Genomic DNA, 22,578 nt, shown 5'->3' on the forward strand with positions numbered 1-22,578 from the left:
AGATTATCATTTAAATTTGAAGGAGGGATTAAACAATTTCCAGATAAGCAAAAGCTGAGAGAGTTTACCTCCCACAAACCATCTATGCAGTCTATTTTGGAGGGACTGCTATAGATGGAAGTGTTCCTAGGATTGGATAGCAGTCACCAGAGGTAGTAAAACCATGGTAGGGAGGGTGGAAGAGCTGATTGTGAGGCAAATGCAAAATTAAATTGACTATCCCCAATGTCAATCAAGGGATAGACAAAAAGTACAGAATTTGATATCTAATATATAAAGAATGAAGGAGGAGAAATAGAAAACAACCTTTAGATTGTGTTTGTAAGAGCATACTAAGTGAGTTAAATTAGACCCTTAGATAGCAAGGAAAGTAACCTGGAACCTTTGGTAACAACGATTCTAAAGCCTGAAATGGCAATAAGTACATACCTATCGATAAACACCTTAAATGTAAATGGACTGAATGCACCAATAAAAAGACATAGAGTCATTGAATGGATAAAAAAACAAGACCCATCTATATGCTTCTTACAAGAGACTCACTTCAAACCCAAAGACATGCACAGACTAAAAGTCAAGGAATGGAAAAAGATATTTCATGCAAACAATATGAGGAAAAAGCAGGTGTTGCAGTACTAGTATCAGACAAAATAGACTTCAAAACAAAGAAAGTAACAAGAGATAAAGAAAGACATTACATAATGATAAAGGGCTCAGTCCAACAATATATAACCATTCTAAATATATATGCACCCAACACAGGAGCACCAGCATATGTGAAACAAATACTAACAGAACTAAAGGAGGAAATAAAATGCAATGCATTTGTTCTAGGAGACTTCAACACACTGTTCACTCCAAAGGACAGATCCACCAGACAGAAAATAAGTAAGGACACAGACGCACTGCACAACACACTAGAACAGATGGACCTAATAGACATCTATAGAACTCTACACCCAAAAGCAACAGGATACACATTCTTCTCAAGTGCACATGGAACATTCTCGAGAATAGACCACATACTAGGCCACAAAAAGAGCCTCAGTAAATTCAAAAAGATTGAAATTCTACCAACCAACTTCTCAGACCACAAAGGTATAAAACTAGAAATAAATTGTATAAAGCAAAAAAGCTCTCAAACACATGGAGTCTTCACAACACGCTTCTAAATAGTCAATGGATCAATGACCAAATTAAAATGGAGATCCAGCAATATATGGGAATAAATGACAACAACTTCTGTGGGACACACACAAAGCCCCAACTTCTGTGTGACACAGCGAATGCAGTCTTAAGAGGAAATTATATAGCAATCCAGGCATATTTAAAGAAGGAAGAACAAACCCAAATGAATAGTCTAACATCACAATTATCAAAATTGGAAAAAGAAGAACAAATGAGGCCTAAAGTCAGCAGAAGGAGGGACATAATAAAGATCAGAGAAGAAATAAACAAAATTGAGAAGAATAGAACAATAGATAAAATCAATGAAACCAAGAGCTGTTTCTTTGAGAAAATAAACAAAATAGAGAAGGCTCTAGCCAGAATTATTAAGAGAAAAAGAGAATCAACACACATCAACAGAATCAGAAACAAGAAAGGAAACATCAAGATGGACCCAACAGAAATACAAAGAATTATTAGAGAGTACTATGAAAACCTATATGCTAAGAAGCTGGAAAACTTAGAAGAAATGGACAACTTCCTAGAAAAATACAACCTTCCAAGACTGACCAAGGAAGAAACACAAAATCTAAACAAACCAATTACTGGCAAAGAAATTGAAGTGGTAATCAAAAAACTACCTAAGAAAAAAATCCCCTGGGCCAGATGGATTTACCTCGGAATTTTATCAGACATACAAAGAAGATATAATGCCCATTCTCCTTAAAGTCTTCCAAAAAATAGAAGAGGAGGGAATACTCCCAAACTCATTCTATGAAGCCAACATCACCCTAATACCAAAACCAGGCAAAGACCTCACCAAAAAAGAAAATTACAGACCAATACCCCTGATGAATGTAGATGCAAAAATACTCAATAAAATATTAGCAAACTGAATTCAAAAATATATCAAAAGGATCATACACTTTGACCAAGTGGGATTTATCCCAGGCATGCAAGGATGGTACAACATTTGAAAATCCATCAACATCATCCACCACATCAACAAAAAGAAGGACAAAACCCACATGATCATCTCCATAGATGCTGAAAAAGCATTTGACAAAATTAAACATTCATTCATGATAAAACCTCTCAGCAAAATAGGTATACAGGGCAAGTACATCAACATAATAAAGGCCATATATGATAAACCCACAGCCAACATCATACTTAACAGCGAGAAGCTGAAAGCTTTTCCTCTGAGATCAGAAATAAGATAGGGATGCCCAGTCTCCCCACTGTTATTTAACATAGTACTGGAGGTCCTAGCCACGGCAATTAGACAAAACAAAGAAATACAAGGAATCCAGGTTGTTAAAGAAGAAGTTAAACTGTCACTATTTGCTGATGTCATGATATTGTACATAAAAAACAGTAAAGACTCCACTCCAAAACTACTAGAACTTATATCAGAATACAGCAAAGTTTCAGGATACAAAATTAACACACAGAAATCTGTGGCTTTCCTATACACTAACAATGAACCAATAGACAGAGAAATCAGGAAAACAATCCCATTCACAATAGCATCAAAAAGAATAAAATACCTAGGAATAAACCTAACCAAAGAAGTGAAAGACCTATACCCGGAAAACTATAAGACACTCTTAAGAGAAATTAAAGAGGACACTAACAAATGGAAACTCATCCCATGCTCTTTACTAGGAAGAATTAATATCGTCAAAATGACCATCCTGCCCAAAGCAATATACAGACTTGATGCAATCCCTATCAAATTACCAACAACATTCTTCAACAAACTGGAACAAATAGTTCAAAAATTCATATGGAAACACCAAAGACCCCGAGTAGCCAAAGCAATCCTGAGAAAGAAGAATAAAGTGGGGGGGGATCTCACTCCCCAACTTCAAGCTCTACTACAAAGCCATAGTAATCAAGACAATTTGGTACTGGCACAAGAAAAGAGCCACAGACCAGTGGAAGAGATTAGAGACTCTAGACATTAACCCAAACATATATGGTCAACTAATATTCAATAAATGGACATACAATGGGGAAATGACAGTCTCTTCAACAGATGGTGCTGGCAAAACTGGACACCTACATGTAATAGAATGAAACTGGATCACTGTCTAACCCCATATACAAAAGTAAATTCAAAATGGATCAAAGACCTGAATGTAAGTCATGAAACCATAAAACTCTTAAAAAGAAACATAGGCAAAAATCTCTTGGACATAAACATTAGTGACTTCTTCATGAACATATCTCCCTGGGCATGGAAAAGAAAAGCAAAAATGAACACGTGGGACTACATCAAGCTGAAAAGCTTCTGCACAGTAAAGGAGACCATCAATAGAACAAAAAGGTGTCCTACAGTATGGGAGAACATATTCATAAATGACAGATCCGATAAAGGCTTGACATCCAAAATATATAAAGAGCTCACATACTTCAACAAGCAAAAAGCAAATAATCCAATTAAAAAATGGGCAGAGGAGCTGAACAGACACTTCTCCAAAGAAGAAATTCAGATGGTCAACAGACAAATGAAAAGATGCTCCACATCGCTAGTTATCAGAGAAATGCAAATTAAAACCACAATGAGATATCACCTCACAGCAGTAAGGATGGCTACCATCCAAAAGACAAACAACAACAAATGTTGGTGAGGTTGTGGAGAAAAGGGAACCCTCCTACACTGCTGGTGGGAATGTAAATTAGTTCAACCATTGTGGAAAGCAATATGGAGGTTCCTCAAAATGCTCAAAATAGACTTACCATTTGACCCAGGAATTCCACTTCTAGGAATTTACCCTAAGAATGCAGCAGCCCAGTTTGAAAAAGACAGATTCACCCCTATGTTTATCACAGCACTATTTACAATAGCCAAGAAATGGAAGCAACCTAAGTGTCCATCAGTAGATGAATGGATAAAGAAGATGTGGTACATATACACAGTGGAATATTATTCAGCCATAAGAAGGAAAAAAATCCTACAATGTGCAACAACATGGATGGAGCTAGAGGGTATTACGCTCAGTGAAATAAGCCAAGCGAAGAAAGACAAATACCAAATTATTTCATTCATCTGTGGAGTATATGAACAAAGGAAAAACTGAAGGAACAAAATAGTAGCAGACTCACAGAACCCAAGAATGGACTAACAGTTACCAAAGGGAAAGAGACTGGGGAGAATGGGAGGGTAGGGAGGCATAAGAGCAGGGAAGAAGGAAGGGGGTATTATGATTAGCATGTATAATGTGGGGGGTGGGGGAAAGGGGAGGGCTGTGCAACACAGAGAAGACAAGTAGTGAATCTACAGCATCTTACTAAGCTGATGGACAGTGATTGTAATAGGGTTTGTCAGGGGGACTTGGGGTAGGGGAGAGCCTAGTAACCATAATGTTCTTCATGTAATTAAAGATTAATGATAACAAAAAAGAAAAAAGAAAAAAAAGAAGAGAGACAGTTACTGATAGGCAGGTCACACTCCTAGAAGACTCCTTAGTGGCAAGGAAAAGCCGCATTGCAGGAGGCCATGGAGAGAGTAGTTCCTTCAGCCCCGGAAATGGTGGAGGAGGAGCTGTGGTGGAGAGGCCCAAGGGAGAAGAGGAGGAGGCGGGGCCACTGGCAGATCTGCTACCCAGGCTACTGCTGGAGGTACCATTTTCTTCTGTTTTAAAGGCCCACCCAGTTGTAATTAAGGAAATGAAAATGAAACAACCACAGGCTCCTCAAGGGGAGGAGCAGCCCCTCCCCAGGTTGTGGAGCATTCCATGCTCCGCCCCTACACCCAGGATGAGCTGGTGGACATCAGTGTCTGGTATATGCAGAGGCCATCAGAATCTCTGCCTAGATGGCTTTTACGTCTCTGGGATATGGAGTGGAGAACATTGTTATGTCGGGTACTGAGATGAGTGGATTGGCTTCCCTTATGGTTGCAAAATGCCTGTCACACCTCAGGGAATCAGACACTCCTGGAATGGCTGACAGCTGCCATCAGGGCAGTTTGGCCTAATCTGGGTGATTTACCATATTTTCCCAGTAGTTGGAAAATGTATGCAGAGCTCCAACAGGTACTGTGGGAATTGGTTTTGAAAAATGTAATTTATAATATGGACTCTCAGGGCCCTAATGAGGAGGTGTTCACTATAGGAATGGGAAACCTGGTGCTGCATACAGCTCCCACATCTCTCTTTGGGTCCCTAGTAGTCACTAGGGCAACCCATGAGTGAGGCTACTTGTACTTTAGCAGATCTGGGGGAGGTTGAAACAATAAGGGCACGGGAGGCAGCATGGGCTACGACTGAAAGGAGAGGTGCAAAAGGGCCCGTGAAGGTGTCAAGGACCCAGACGTGGGTTGATTTGATAAAGGCCGGGGTAGTGAAAGAAAAACTTGATGGACAGCCCAATAGGATTCTGTTAGAACTGTGGCACTAGTTAAAGCCAGAGCAGTTCTAGTCACTGAGGTCCAGGACACAGAAACCAGAGTCAAGGCCTGAAGCTCAGCCTGTGCCCATGAAAAACTTCCTGGGTGACAGTACTCAGGATTCACCTGAGCCCTCACCCCCACAGGAGGATGACTGGGCATCACAGTTCGACTGAGGGGGTGTCAAAGTTCCCACCTTGGGGGACATGGTAGGAACCAGAGGCCACATGTAGAATTAGCAATTCATTGGTCCCCTGTGAATGTACAATGTGTCCGGGCGCTGGTGGACACAGGAGCTGAGTGTTCTCTGATTTATGGCAACTCTGAGTGTTTTCTGGGACCCCTGCTGTGATAGATGGTTATGGGGGTAAGGCAAATAGAGTGAAGAAAGCCCAAATCCCATTGGAGATAGGGTGTGTACCCCCAAAGGTGTATACTGTGTACATTTCTCCCATCTCTGAATATATTTGGAAGATAGATATCATGCAGGGCCTGTGATTTACAGACCACTGCAGGTGAGTTCAGACTGAGGGTATGTGTGGTAAAGGCAGTTTTGAGGGGACATGCTAAGCACCCACCTGTAGCTCTTCCTTTAACTTGGCAGGTGACAAATACTAAGCAGTATAAATTGGCTGGGGGGGTGCACAAGGAAATTGGAGAAACTCTACAGGAGTTGAGAGGGTGGATATCATAAAGCCCACTCATAGTCCTTTTAATTCCCCAGTGTGGCCAGTGAGAAAACCAGACGGCTCCTGGCATATGACTGTGAACTACAGGGAATTGAACAAAGTCACACCCCCTTTGCATGCTGCTGTCCCCTCTATCGCAGACATTCTGGACACCCTCAACCATGAGCTAGAAACATATCATTGTGTAGTAGACGTTGGTAATGCTTTCTTCTCTATTGACATAGCACAGGAAAGCCAGGAACAGTTTGCCTTCACATGGGAAGGCCAGCCATGAACATTCACTGTCCTTCCACAGCGATACCTCCACAGTCCCACCATCTTTCATGGACTTGTAGCCCAGGACTTGGCCACATGGAAGAAACTGCAAACAGTGCAGCTGCATCACTGTATTTATGATATTATGCTCATGTCTGATTCTCTTTCAGATTTAGAAAGGGCAGTTCCTAGACTGTTGCAACATCTACAGGAAAAAGGATGGGCTATGAATAGCACCAAGTTTCAGGGACCTGGTTTGTCTGTGAAATTCTTGGGGGTTGTCAGTTGGGTAAAACGAAAGTTGTTCCTGAAGCAGTTATAGAAACGTCCAGACTTTCCCCACCCCTACCACTGTAGCAGTATTACAAGAGATTTTAGGTCTTTTGGACTACTGGAGAGTGTTTATCCTGCACTTGGCACAAATTCTGAAGCCCTTATACTGGTTGGTACAAAAGGGCATCAGGTGGGACTGGGATGAGACATGCAGCTGCTTTTACTGCTGCCAAGCGGGCAGTCAAGGCTGTATAGGCCTTGCATGTAACGGACTCATCAAGGCCCTGTGAGCTAGATGTTCATGTAACAGAAGATGGTTCTGGTTGGGGTCTTTGGCAGTGGTTTGAATGGACATGCCAACCTATTGGATTCTGGTCACAACTATGGAAAAGAGCAGAGGTCCAGTACACCTTGATAGAGAAGCAACTGGCTGCTGTGTACCATGCCTTCTGGCTATGGAGCCCATTGGTGGAATAGCTCTGACCAAGGTAATAGCCACCTATCTCATCATGGGGTGAGTGCGAGACTGGACCCAAAGGCCATAGAGTGGTGTGGCACAGATGCCTGCACTGGCCAAATGGGGTGCATATTTACAGCAGTGCAGTACCCTCTCTACCAGCCTCTTAAATTGAGAACTCCCAGCACTTACTGGGGCCAGTGACCTATTTCAGTGGAAAGCAGGAAGAACTTGCTTTTCAGTTCTTGGTACCTGAGACTCCTTATCAGGAGGGAAAAGCCCCTATACCTGAAGATGCTTGGTACACAGATGGCTCCAGTCATGGGCATCCCCCAAAATGGAGGGCTGTGGCTTTCCATCCTAAGACTGAGACAATGCAGATGGAGGATGGAGAGGGGAAGAGCAGCCAGTGGGCTGAACTGTGGGCAGTGTGGCTTGTGATCACCCAGGAGCCTTCCCCCATAGCTGGGCCATCTATTGGGGTTTGACCCTGTGGCTACACACATGGTGTCATGATAAGTGGATGGTTGGTCACTGGCCCTTTGGGGCAAGAGCTGTGGCAAGACCTATGGGCCTCTGGTGAGACTATGACTTTTACTGTATATCATGTGACAGGGCATTTGCCTTTGGCATCCCCAGGGAATGATGAAGCACAGTGGCCCAGGTGCACTGGCTAGAAGGAAAGCCTGCCTCTGATGTGGCCCAATGGCTACACCAGTATTTGTTGCACACGGGGTAAAAGACAATGTGGGCTGCAGCCTGTTGGTGGGGCTTGCCATTGACCTTTGAAGAAGTCAGCAGAGCCTGGAAGGAGTGCCTTGTATCTCTGAACTTACATCAAGTCCCACAGCAACATGGGACAATAATAAGGGAGCCAATACCCCTTGTCAGGTGACAAATAGACTATATTGGGCCTCTGCCCGTATCAGTAGGATATCGGTATGCCATGACTTGTGTGGACACAGACACTGGACTACTGGTTGCTTTTCCTGCACTTCATGCAGGTCAGCAAACCACCATGAAGGGTCTGGAGCATCTCTTTGTAGCCTATGGCCTGCCTCAGGTGATTGAGAGCAATCAAGGCACCCACTTTACTAGACATGCATTACAACAGTGGGTGCAGCAATTAGGAATAAAGCAAAAATTTCATGTACCATATAATCCTACTGGGGCAGACATGATAGAGAGGAACAATGGTTTGCTGAAATCTGGCTTTTACTGCTGCCAAGCGGGCAGTCAAGGCTGTATAGGCCTTGCATGTAATGGACTCATCAAGGCCCTGTGAGCTAGATGTTCATGTAACAGAAGATGGTTCTGGTTGGGGTTAGACTTAACCCAATAGTCTATGGGGTTGGTCAGTTTGCCTATGGACGGTGCTGTGGCATTTGACTGAGAAGCCACATAAAGGAGCTATGAGCCCTGTGGATATGCTCACACACCTTGCTGCCTGTCCTATACAATTGTACGTACAAACCAAAGAAGAGATATTGAAGCCTGGATACGGCCAGCAGAGCAACATCCTGCTGCCAGCCCCTGCTGCATTAAGTCCTGGCAACAATGTTGAATGGACCTGGCCCTGGACATTTTGACACATGGTCCAGCAATGGCTGGCCCTTCCAACACCTTGGGGGAAAGGAAAGGCCTGGAAGCTGGCCTCCTGTGTATTCGTGGGATAACAGCTGAATGGCCCCCAAAGGTCACGGTAGTGTACCCAAAACATCCAGGAGGTAAGAGCATCTTGCGGGGAAGTTTTGTTTTATCTTTATGGCCTGTGCATGTACCTCCTAAACCTTATATATTGACCCATCTGTAACTCCCACAGGTAGGGGGTGAAGGTCTTGTATACTACACCAGTATGAGATCCCATTCCTGCCACTGTCCTATCACAGGACCATTCACTTGCATGTATCCTACCTGATGGACAAGATTTGCCTATGCTGGTGTCATTAAAACATGTATCTTATCACCCTTAAGGTTATTTTCTCCTACAGTCCTTGTGGCCTGAAGGCACCCCCTGGCTGCAGTTGCTACATGGTGATTGCTCTGAGCCCTCAGCTGCTGCCTGCCTATGGAATGGAGGAGCTGTGGATTTAATCTCAGTAAGACTTTGTACCTAGCTGAATCCTCTGGCTTGAGGATTGTCATGATTTTATTGCTGTTGCTATTGTTATGTCATTAGTCTGGTCACAATGCACCAGTGTTCTCACCCAGGGACTATTGTGGCAGAAGGGGAATGAGTACATTGGAAGGTGAGATTTCTGGAGGGGTGGCCTGTGGATAAAATAGTAACATTTCCAGAAAATCTCACCTGGCTTTGGTTCATTTGCATATCATCAGGGCTGGAGAGGAGTTCATCTCGATGTGGATGGGTAATTACCTAGGCAACTGAGGGCATGTCTGAACCTGAGAGGTTAAGGGGAGGGGCTCGCTTGCTTGCTTCTTCTGGAGCAAGGGGGTGAGACAGCACTGGACTGTAGTTTGTAAACAATAAACGGGTTTTAAGCTTTATTTCTCCCTTTGACTGATTTTGGTTTTCAGAGATATTTTGCCCCAGGACTTCCTCTCCCCAGACTTACAACGTCTTATGCTTTGTGTTTTCAAAACGGGCCCTGCCTCTGGTGTGATGCACTCTGGTGGAGCTGTGAGAGTCCTGCTTACTGGGCTCAGGCATACCACCTTCCCTTGTGGTCCCCTTGAGTCTCTGCACCCCTGTGTATCATGGGTCCACTAGAATTCTCTGCTCATGGGGCATCATGAACACTGTTTATAAATGGGGCTGTAAGGAGTGACAGACATGCATATTACAGCTATATCAAAGATAAGATTAATAAAAATTTCAAGACAGTGACAGCTGAACATTAAATCAAGCACTGGGCTGGGTTCATCGTCACATGTTCATGGAGCTGGCCCTGGCCCCTCTCTAGTGGGAACCAGTGACTCATTTTAAACAAGGGGACCAGCTATGTCTGCTGTTCTTGCTCTTGCTGCAGCCAGGGACTACCTCACCCTCTGTTGGTAGGTGTTTTTCACCTAGTCCTAACTCCAATGTGTACACATGGTCTTTCATAGCCCCTTCTCTATATTTCTTCTAACTTCTTCTCCTGATGCCAACTGAACCATTCTCTCTACATTTCCACCTAACTAACTAGGAGAGAGAGACTCAGATGCTCCTCTTCTGGGTTTTGTACCAGGTCACCTCAGGGCTGGGGCAGAGGGTGCAGTCTGGGAGTGGGGAGAGGAAGAGGAGAAAAATGAAGGCACATGGATTGAATTTAAGAACTTGAAATTATTTCCTCTGCCCTCAGATAATGACTTTTCAATTTATAAATGAATGACTACAGAAGATAACTGTAATGGACAACAGGTAATTGAAAAGAGAAATACAGTATTATAGATAAATTACAGCTAAAATTCAAATTGTCACTCAAACTTTTATTAATAAGATTTTAGCAGGAATATTTTCTAGTTTCATGCTATGAGTTCTTCTGTACATAAAAACCATTACACAGATTGCCTGTATGATTAATTTTACCAAAGAAATAATATAATTTGCCTGTTAATATTTCTCCTGGACTAAATTAATAATTTTTAGAAAGAGTTTTTTCTCCTACTGACATCACAGGAGGGAGAATTATCTGTCTTTGGAAATGTCTGAGCAAAAACGTAAAATGGCAATTAAAGGTTGGTTTTTATTTGCTTTATTATGCGTTTTATTTTTGGTTTGCAGTAATGGTTGACATCACCCAAGGCAATCCATACATGATTATGAAGTACTATTTTCTTCATGAATTCACTTTTTAACAAAAATGTCATGCATGACCATGCCAGAAGTCCATGATGTTTCTTTCTTGGGATCCATGGTTGGGATTGTTGATTGGCAACCAATTCCCTGCATGACCGTTAACAATGAACACTTAACAAATATGCAGTTAACAATTATGAAAATCCAAATATTAATAAATTCTTTTCTTTACCCTAATGTTGATTTTATCAGCCTTTTCTTTTAAACCATTTTTAAAGGATAAATGCAGACTTTTGATGTAGAAATAGAAAAGGGGACAGATCATAATGAAAAGTACCAACTTATGTATTTACTTAAAATCAATTAAATTATATTCACCTGATTAAATTTAAAAATGTAAAGTTAGAGAGGTGAATGGGGACAAACCAAAAATATTGATTGATACCATTTCAAAGTTGCCTAAGAATCATAAAGAATTTCCTAGAACAAAAAGTCCCAACCTTTATTCATTTTTGAGAAAAGAGTACATTCTAAGGGGGTTATGGTGTACTGAGTGTGGGGTCACCTGGAAGTTTGGTAGACACTGAAACAACAGCCAATGAAGGGAAGTTGGCAGAATGCATGATCTGTGTGGAGATCCAGCAGTAGTATGTCCCAGCACAGCGGCAGGGACCCACTCATTAGAAAGTGTGCTCCATAACAGGTGCTTAACTGTTGATGACAGGAAGCTACTCTGCAGCTGGTCAAGGTGGGACCAAGAAATAATTTGAAACACCAACCATTTTCATAAAGTTATGTAAAAAGTTGCTTTTCATAGAAAACAGTGCCAGGTCTATTTTCAAGTTCTTAAAATGATTACAATGAAACTCACGTACAATTTTATAAATCTACCCTGTTGCTACAGAAGTGGGTGTAATGTAAATGCTCAAGTACATACTAGATTTACATATTGAACAATGCAGTGATATTATAGACTTAAGTACATAATGGGAGTTTCAGTATTTCTAATGCAACAGTTTTGCAAGTCTGTTTGCCAAAGGAATCCTATGGAAAATGATTAGGTTGTACTTGCTTTTGCGGGGAGGAAAAGCACAAAGGAAGTTTTAAAAAAGAAAATTTCCAGTGGAATAAAGAAAGCTGACATTCTGATAAGACCTTCCATGGACTGTAACTACAATGACCATCTTTTCATTATAATGCACTAACGGACTGTAGTTAGTTCTTACAAAGAGGGGAAAGATATCCTTAGAGCTTTTGTCAATTATATTTTCTTTTTGAAAAGAGTAAGAGAACTTATCTATTTTTTTCTTTTAAAGAACAGATTGCCTTTATTGAAGAAATAAATGTGGTTAAGGAATTCTTTATACCTGAACATGAACAAGGAAATATGTTCAAAGTTCATCACAGTGCTGACTATAATAATGAATTAATGGAAAAAACCCAAGTGTCTCTCAGTAAAGAAATTTACAAAAGGAAATACTACCCAAAAAAGTATTTCCATCTATTGAAATAGATTATATCTCTATGCACAAACACAGGAGGAACTTAGAAATAATACTGAATGAAAATTTTACAGAAATCCCATGTACCATGGATGTGAGATAGGTAAAAATTTTAAATCCACAACACAATATCCTATGTTACTTGTGAATCCAGTCATGTATAATAAAAGTAGACCAAGTGTGGATTGGCTACACTCCAACTTCAAGAGAGTGGCTCTCTCAGAGGAGGGTGAGAAATGAGCATAGAAAGGGGAAAACAGGGAACTTTACCTTTGTCTGTAATAATAATTATGTTACTGATTAAATAAAATAAATTAAATCAGTAAAAAAAATAGAAATTTTATAATTATAAAGGAAAGATGAAATTGAATTGAACCAAATAAAAAAAGTCAGCATTTGTTCATGTGGGAGGCTGGCTTATGAAAGTTTGTTATATTATCTGTTGCACTTTTTAGGAAACTTTTCATTAAAAAAACTACAAGCAAAACAAGAAAATAGATTAACTTTATTTACCAAAAATGTATAAATGCCCTTAGTATCATCAATTATTAGAATAAAGAGTGCATGTAATAATTTGGAAAGTTAATGATTATTTCCTAACGGTGGTAAATTTTGATTTTGAACAGTTGAGAGTTCCAAAGGAGTGGACAAGTGAAACCAATGGAAAGAGAAGCAACAAGTAAAAAATATTAAATAAAAATATATGCTATATTTCTAGGAATAAGAAACTCTCTATAGATCAATTTTATGTACCACTATGGGGGCAAGGTAGAGGGGGGAATTGCCAATTATGGCTGTTAGGCATCACCAATCCAAAGATGAATCCAGATGGCAAAGATGTTCAAAGTAAAGCAAAACAAAACGCAGTACATCTTAGGACTGGCCAAATGCAATAAGCTGGTGTTCTGGTCAGTCACAAAATAACCCAACAGAGAACGCACAGGACTTTTACTAGGAAAATATATTAAAACCAGTTAAAACTCTTTCATAAAAGGGGCCCAAATAAATGGAGAGATATACCATTTTGGTGATTGGAACGGCAATATTATAAAGATTCTACATCTCCCCATATTAATCTATAAGTATAATGCAATTCAATCAAAATTCCAGAGAAGGTTTTTAAGGAACTTGAAAACTTATTTTAAGGTTCATATGAAAAAACAAAGTCTAAGTTAAGCAAATTTTGTAAAAAAAAAAAAAAAAAAGGAGGAAGCAAGTCTGTACCAATAGACCAATAGAAAATATTTTCATATACAAATATCAGAAAAACCTACCATAGGAGCTTACATGTTGGATGATTTGACCACACATCAAGCCCAGAGGCTGTCTAGGGTTGATATTGACAGCTGACGAGTGCTCTTCACGACCCAGGCTGTTTCAGTTTTCCTTTCCTGTCATTCTTAATTTGTAGACCTTTGTCCCTATGCTTGCACCTCAGAGGATTCTACCTCTGGGCCTTGTATCTACAGTCGAGGCAAGAAAAAGGGAAGGAGATGAATGGTTTTCTTATAATAATTTTTTTTACTTAGGAAAAGAAACTGTCCTTTGAGAGTTTTGCCTCCATCTCATCATTCATAACTGTATCATGTGGTCAACCCTTGCTGCAAGAGAGGCTGTGAATATGAATATTTTTGGCTAGGAATATTGCTGTGCTAATGAAAACTGGAGTTCAGTTTATAAAAAAGAGAAGGAGAATGGATATTGACTAGGTAATTAGGGGTCTGCTTTAAGGGAGGACTTATTCTTCTAATAATAAACAAACAACCAAGCAAACCATCGGAGTACTTCTGGCACAAGTCAAACCAGTTGACCATGGAACAGAACACAATAGTATGAGATGGGCCAGGCTGGGCTGTGCTGGAATAGAATAGGATAGAATAACAGAATAGAATGCTCCAAATAGACCCCATGTGTATGGGAACTTGTTAGAGGTGGCCCCACAAATCAGTAGGAAAGGGATGGATTGTTTAAGAGATGGTATTGGGAAAACTGGCCCATTGCACAGAGAAAAATAAAATTGGAACTTTACATCACCTCATATATAAAGGTGATTTCCAAATGGATAAAAGACCCTATGTGTGAAAGGTAAAGCTATAAAGTGAATAGAAAAATTTGTAAAAGTGGGGGAAGACTTCTTAAGATTCCATAAGAGTGTAAAAAAATACATATGACTACATGAATGTGAAGGACTTTTATTCAGTGAAGGGCACAATAGGTAAGATTCATAGTCAATTGGCCTTTTGGAGAAGAAATTTATAATGTTGAAAGTTGACAAGAGATTACAATTTAACAGTGCTGCTGTTCAATAGGACTTTCTGTAATGATGGGCAATGTTCTTTACCTGTGCTCTCTAATAGGGTAGCCACTACCCACATGAAAACTTGAAATGGGGTTAATGTAGCTGAGAACTGAGTCTTTGATTTGTGTATTTTAATTAATTTAAATTTAAATTTAAATGCCCACATGTGGTTTAGTGGCTACCTTATCGAGCAGTGCAGAACTAAAATATTCAAAGAATCCTAGCAAAGCAGCAACAAAAATATAAGATTTTCCTGTATAAAAATATAAATAAGTTGACAGAAGGGAGGCCCAAACAGCTAACAATTGTATGAAAATATCCAAAATCACAAATAATTGGAAAAATGAAAACAAATCATAAAATAATAATGCCATAATTTAGAAAATCATAAAATACCAAGTGTTGGTGAGGATGTGAGGTAAAGCACCACTCATTAACTGCTGAAAGTTGGGAATAAACTCATGCAGCATTTTGGAAAACAATCTGGTAAAATTAAGGATGTGTATATCAAATAACCAATCAGTCCATCTCACTTTCCCTAGGTCATCAACAAGGTGCATGTCCATCACAGTGTTGCTTATGGTGGTAAAGAGTTAGAGGCTTTGCAAATTCATCATGGTGGAAATAGAGAATTAAAATGCAGGGGAGACATAGTCCATTTCTGACTACCGTCAGAAACAATGAACCAGAACTATGTACAGCAACATAGACAGAGCTATAAACCCAGTCTTTGATGAAAAAGGCAAGAAGCTGATTGAGATGTGTAGGATAATCTTATTAATGTATATTTTCAACATCAACTCACACAGAAACAGTATTATATTTTTCAAGATGCTTACATATCCAAGGACAAATATTAAATAGATCACTCTCGGTGGCTATGAGAGGGAGGGTGGAAGGGAAGTTAAAGGGAAGAAAAAGAGAGGGCTGCTGCAAAGAATAGTGATGATAATATGCCATAATTAATAAATATGATTATCTTAACTCTTTGTAACTGTTGTACAAAGGACAGAACAGCAAAATATGGCCGGTACCTGAAAGTCCTGGATCATCTAATCACCATCTGTGGTTTTCTTGATACCGGGCATATTTCATGAGCTAAATAGAGGCACATTTTGTCTTTGGCTGCCTCTTTTATGTCAGTGCTTGCTTTAAACACAAGCATGCTTATAACTCATATTGGGCTCTACTGGTTTCTGTGAACTCCACCAAGCTGCTATTGCTTTTGTACAACAGACTTATTTATGTTCCACTCCAGTATTCCCCTAAAAAACATAATGCATTGTGAAACCTGTACTGCAGAAAATATCTGAATCTGAATTGCAACGATAAGAACTGAAGAGTGAAAGGACCCAAAAGAAAAAAGCTGGTGACAATTTATGGAGCCTACAGTGGCTGCTCCGGGTGCAGGTTTACATATTGGTCTTTCAGACAAGGTTCTCAGCCAAGTGTTTTGTTAATTCTCTGCACCTGAAATAATTTGCATAATTATGTGACTGGGTATGGGATTAATTTCTATGGCAACTTTGAAGAGCTTTTTCTGATTCTCTGTTAGAATTTTGTGAGAATGGATTTGTGGGGTTTTTTCTTTATGTAGAAACTGATCTTATAAGTCTTTAATAAATTCAAAAGTGTTTAGAGCTGCAAAAGAAAGTGATTGGATAATGTTGTATTTTACTACACCTGCTATAAGTTATTACCACAACCTCTGCAAATTAGGTTATTTTTTTAATTGATATGTTAAATAAATTAATGACCTCCCCAAAAATAATATGTAATGCTTCAGTTTCAAAGTATATCTTTAAAGTTATGGAAATTAATGTCCATATGGATTTCCAAAGTACAGCCAGAAGAGCAGTTATTTCATTTCATTCCTTAGAAAGCTTTCCTGTTCTGCAAAATAAGTACGCCTCTTGAATACTGGCAATATGATATGTTCACAGAAATTTTGGGTATGCAAATCTATTTTCATTACCTCCCATTATTATCAATTATCACCCCACCTCCAAAAAAAATCAAATTTAGCATATATATGACTTAGGCTATTGAAAAATTTTAAAGACTTAACATTTCAGAGAATAGAGCCTCAGCAATTAATCAACTTCAGACTTAAAAAAGAAAACTTAGTTTCTGAATTGACAAAATTATTTTGCATAACCCAAGCCAGGGAAAGAAAAGAGTGCTGAAGAGAATCCAATACATGACTGAGCTTTGAAATATTTCTAGGATATGTTTTTACCTGCTGCAGGCTTGCTAACTATAGTTAGACATTACTTACTACATGGGAGAAGGATCTTTGTGGGTTTTGGGTTTTTTCTTTTTTTTTGCTTTGTTTTTTTGTCATTGATTCATTCATGTCATTAAGTACATCAATATGTGTATATGACATATTTATGCCCTTGGAACTCATCTTCTGTGCAATGTGGAAACTCAAACCAATCTACACAGAGATGCTCATGTAAAGAGGAACTAGCTGACAACCAGCATTAACTTCCAGACATGCAAGTGAACATGCCTTCAGATGACTCGACTCCCAAGTCTTGGTCACTCATATATATATATGTGTGTGTGTATGTGTGTATAACGTATTTATATACACATATGTATGACATATTGTTATACACTTCCTACTATGTGCCAGACATTGTTTTAGAACCTGGGACTGCAATATCCATAAGCCCTTATAGCACTTACAATCCAGGTAGGGGAAACAAGTAAACAGTTTAAATAAGGTGTCACAAGTGCTCCTCTAAGGTGAGTAAAGAGCACTGTGGGAGCTGACAGCAGAGGTATCTGACTAGATTCGACTAGAGATTCAAGTCAGGCTTACTGAGTAAAAGGATATTAAAACAGAGCCCTGAAAGATGCCTCAGTTCTATAGCAAACAAGAGCATAAGAGGAATACATTCCAGGCACAGGGAGGCATAGCAAGGACTAACAAGACATGAAGCTGGAGGGAGAAAGTTACAAAGAGGAGCATGACATGGTTAGGTGAACATTTCAGAAATATCATTCTGCCTATAGAGTGAGCATGGAGAACTATAAAATCTGTCCAGAATCCCCAAAAAAGCTGAACTACAGCAATGCAGCAAGGGTAGAGAAAGAGGATTTATGTAAAAGGTAAATCCACAAGACAGTTGGTTGATGAGCTGTTGGGAGGTAGAGGAAAAGCAGCTGACTCCAGCTGAAAAAATTGATGTCTCTGAATCTGAAAAGTCCAGAGCTTCCGATGGATGAAATCATAGCTGGATAAAGTAAGGGACTTTGGATTAAAGATGGCAGCATGAGAGGTGAGACAGAGGCTTCCTCCTAAAACCGCATATAATATGAAAATATAATTAATATGACTAATGCTAAAAGAGCAACAGGAAAGAGGACTGCACCAAAATGCATACACCTGGAGAAGAGAATAAACATCACGAAACAGGGTAACTTACCAAAGCCATGGCCCGGCAGGACCCAAGGCCTTCCCCAACCCCAGCTCACTGGTGGAAGGAAGAGAAATGGAGCAGAGAGGGAGTGGAGGCCTGGAACTGATGAACACCTAACTCCAGAGATCTGCTCTGGGAGCACAAACCTACATTTCATGGTGCTTTCATGGTACTCTCATGATTAGGGGGCTAGAAAGCTAAGACAGGCGGAATACCTGGAGACACTGAGATTCCAGTCATTTGTGGAATACAGGGATCCATATCTGGCTGCTCTGGGGCAAAAGAAAAGCAGGCAGTCTGAGAGACTTCCTAACATCAAGAAGGCTGCTAAAGGGGCAAGGATTGCACAGAGCTTACTGCTCAGGAGAAAAGACAGGTAGACAAAATTGTCTGGGTGGGCTCTGCCCAACAGGTTAGGAATTTTCTCGATCTTCAGGTGCTCCAGATCCCTGGCTGGCTACACAGCTAGAAGGACCCCCTCCATGATACACAGCCTACTGTGCCTTTCTTCTGGCCAGCCCCACCTGCCTTGCAAACTGGCACACCCAACCCTGGCATTAGGCCAGCAAGAGGGAAGGCCCATCTACAACAACTACAAACACAAAGCATAGAGGCTTATACCTCTCTGCTCAGCCCACTGGTTCTGGCAGTGGAGGCAGGCATAGCAGCCAGGAAGCAGGAAACAGTTCTTTCCTCCCCCAGGCATCAATACTGCTCCCCTGTCACCCCTAACATTGCTTCAGAGACTTAGCAGCTCCAGAGACTAGAGTTACTGGGCACCAGAGGGTGCCATATACAAATATGAAACACCAAAGAAACCTGGTTCAAAGTAAAATTATGAATATAACACCTGAGAAAGATTCAAATGAAATCGACCTCATGAATCTTCCTGAAAGGGATTTCAAAATAAAAATCATTAACATGCTCATGAAGGTACAGAAATATATTCAAGAACTCATGAATGACTTCCAGTAGGAGAGCCAATTGTTGAAGAGCACAATGGAAGGCATTAAAAGCAGATTAGATACGGTGGAGGAGATGATAAATAAAATAGAAATTAGAGAAGAGGAATACAAAGAAGTTGAGGCACAGATGGGAAAAAAGGATCTCTAAGAATGAAAGAATATTGAGAGAACTTTGTGACCAATCTAAATGGAACAGTATTCGTATTATAGGGATACTGGAAGAAGAAGAGAGAGAGAAAGGGATAGAAAGTGTCTTTGAGGAGGTAATGGCTGAAAACTTCCCTAATCTGTGGAAGGAGATAGTCTCTCAGGCCATGGAGGTGCACAGATCCCCCAACACAAGGGACCCAAGGAAGACAACACCAAGACATATAATAATTAAAATGGCAAAGATCAAGGAAAAGGACAGACTATTAAAAGCAGCCAGAGAGAGAAATAAGATCACATACAAAGGAAAACCCTAAACCCTTCAGGCTAACATCATACTTCTCAGCAGAAACTTTACATGCCAGAAGGGAGTGGCATGATGTATCTAATGTAATGAAACAGAAGGGCCTGGAACCAAGAATACTTTATCCAGCAAGATTATCATTTAAATTTGAGGGATGAATTAAATGATTTCCAGATAAGCAAAAGCTGAGAGAATTTACCTCCCACAAACCATCTCTACAGTGTACTTTGGAGGGACTGATATAGATGGAAGTGTTCCTAAGGCTTAGCTGTCACCAGAGGTAATAAAACCATAATAAAGAAAGTAAAACAGTTCATTACTAAGCAAATGTGAAATTAAATCAACTATCCCCAAAGTCAATGAAGAGAAAGACAAAGAGTACAGAATATGATACCTAATATATAAAGAATGGACGAGGAAGGAAAAGAAGAAAAAAGGAATCTTTAAATTGTGTTTGTAATAGCATATTAAGTGAGTTGTTAGACTCTTAGATAATAAAGAAGTTAACTTTGAACATTTGGTAACCACAAATATCCTGTAAAGGCAACAAGTATGTACCTACAGATAATCACCCTAAATATAAATGGACGCTAAATGCGCCGATCAAAAGACATAGAGTCACTGAATGGATAAAAAAAGAAGACCCATCTATATGCTGCCTGCAAGAGACTGACCTCAAACCCAAAGACATCCACAGACTAAAAGTGAAGGGATGGAAAAAGAACACAATTAATAGGGAGAAAAAAGCAGGAGTTGCAGTACTTGTATCAGACAAAACAGATTTCAAAACACAGAAAGTCACAAGAGACAAAGGACATTACAAAATGATTAAGGGGTCAATCCGATAAGAAGATATAACCATTATAAATATCTATGCACCCAACACAGGAGCACCTACATATGTGAAACAAATATTAACAGAATTAGAAGGGGAAATACAAGAATGTAATGCATTTATTCTAGGAAATTTCAACACTCCACTCACTCCAAAGGACAGATCAACCAGACAGAAAATAAGTAAAGAGACAGAGGCACTGAACAACACATTAGAACAGATGGACCTAAATAGACATCTACAGAACTCTACACCCAAAAGCAGCAGAATGCACATTCTTCTCAAGTGTCCCAAGTGCACATGGAACATTTTCAAGAATAGATCATATACTAGGCCACAAAAAGAGCCTTGGTAAATTCAAAAAGATTGAAATTCTACCAGCCAGTTTCTCAGACCACAAAGGTATGAAACTAGAAATAAACTATGCAAAGAAAATGAAAAATCCCACAAACGCACGGAGGCTTCACAACATGCTCTTAAATAACCAATGGATCAATGACCAAATAAAAACAGAGATCAAGCAATATATGGACACAAATGACAACAATAATTCAGCACTGCAAAATTTGTGGGGTGCAGTGAAGGCCATGCTAAGAGGAAAGTATATTGCAATACAGGCCTACCTCAGGAAAGAAGAACAATTCCATATGAACACTCTAAACTCACAATTAACAAAACTAGAAAAAAGAAGAAAAAATGAGGCCCAAAGTCAGTAGAAGGAGAGACATAATAAAGATTAGAGCAGAAGTAAATAAAATAGAGAAGAATAAAACAATAGAATCAATGAAAGCAAAAGATGGTTCTTTGAGAAAATAAGCAAAATAGATAAACCTTTACCCAGATTTATCAAGAAAAAAAGAGATTCTACACACATAAACAAAATCAGAAATAAGAAAGGAAAAATCACTATGGACACCACAGAAATACAAAGAATTATTAGAGAATACTATGAAAAATTATGTGCCAACAAACTGGATAATCTAGAAGAAATCAACAACTTTCTAGAAAAATACAACCTTCCAAGGCTGACCCAGAAAGTAACAGAAAATCTGAACTGATCAACTGCCAGCAATGAAATTGAAAAAAACTACCTAAGAACAAAACCCCTGAACCAGATGGCTACACTGCTGAATTTTATCGACACTTCAGTGAAGACCTAATACCCATCCTCCTTAAAGTTTTCCAAAGAGTAGAAGAAGAGGGAACACTTCCAAACTCATTCTGTGAGGCCAGCATCACTCTAATACCAAAACCAGGCAAAGACACCACAAAAAAAGAAAATTACAGACCAATATCCGTGACAAACATACATGCAAAAATACTCAACAAAACATTAACAAACTGAATTCAAAAATACATCAAGAGAATCATACACCACAATCAAGTGGGATTCATCTCAGGGATGCAAGGATGGTACAACATTAGAAAATCCATCAACATCATCTACCACATAAACAAAAAAGAAGCACAAACCCACATGATCATCGCCATAGATGCTGAAAAAGCATTTGACAAAATTCAACATCCATTCATGATAAAAACTCTCAACAAAATGGGTGTAGAGGGGAAGTACCTCAACATAATAAAGGCCATATATGACAAACTCACAGCCAGCATTATACCGAATAGTGAGAAGCTGAAAGCTTTTCCTTCAAGATCGGGAACAAGACAGGATGCCCACTCTCCCCACTACTATTCAATATAGTACTGGAAGTCCTAGCCATGGCAATCAGACAACACAAAGAAATAAAAGGAATCCAGATTGCCAAGGAAGAAGTTAAACTGTCCCTGTTTGCAGATGACATCATATTGTACATAAAAAACCCTAAAGAATCCACTCCAAAACTACTAGATCTAATATCTGAATTCAACAAAGTTGTGGGATACAAAATTAATACACAGAAATCTGTTGCATTCCTATATACTAACAATGAACTTGCAGAAAGAGAAATCAGGAAAATAATTCCATTCACAGTTTCATTAAAAAGAATAAAATACCTAGCAATAAACTTAACCAAGGAAGTGAAAGACCTATACTCTGAAAACTACAAGACGCTCATGAAAGAAATTAAAGAAGATACCAATAAATGGAAACACATCACATCCTCATGGGTAG

The 22,578-nt window shown here is 39.6% G+C and overlaps 1 long non-coding RNA gene across 1 annotated transcript in view; it reads left to right on the plus strand.

The window, feature by feature from the left end:
• Positions 1–9,450: 9,450 nt before the first annotated feature.
• LOC140844854 (uncharacterized) overlaps positions 9,451–22,578 on the plus strand; it is a 32,745-nt gene continuing 19,617 nt past the window's right edge. Inside the window, exons 1-3 of the long non-coding RNA XR_012123332.1 lie at positions 9,451–9,486; positions 10,543–10,601; positions 13,108–13,160. This is a non-coding gene — a long non-coding RNA (uncharacterized lncRNA). The remainder of the gene's footprint in view (positions 9,487–10,542; positions 10,602–13,107; positions 13,161–22,578) is intronic.

This window comes from Manis javanica, chromosome 12, assembly GCF_040802235.1.
Source record: "Manis javanica isolate MJ-LG chromosome 12, MJ_LKY, whole genome shotgun sequence".
Classification (NCBI taxonomy): Eukaryota; Metazoa; Chordata; class Mammalia; order Pholidota; family Manidae; genus Manis; species Manis javanica.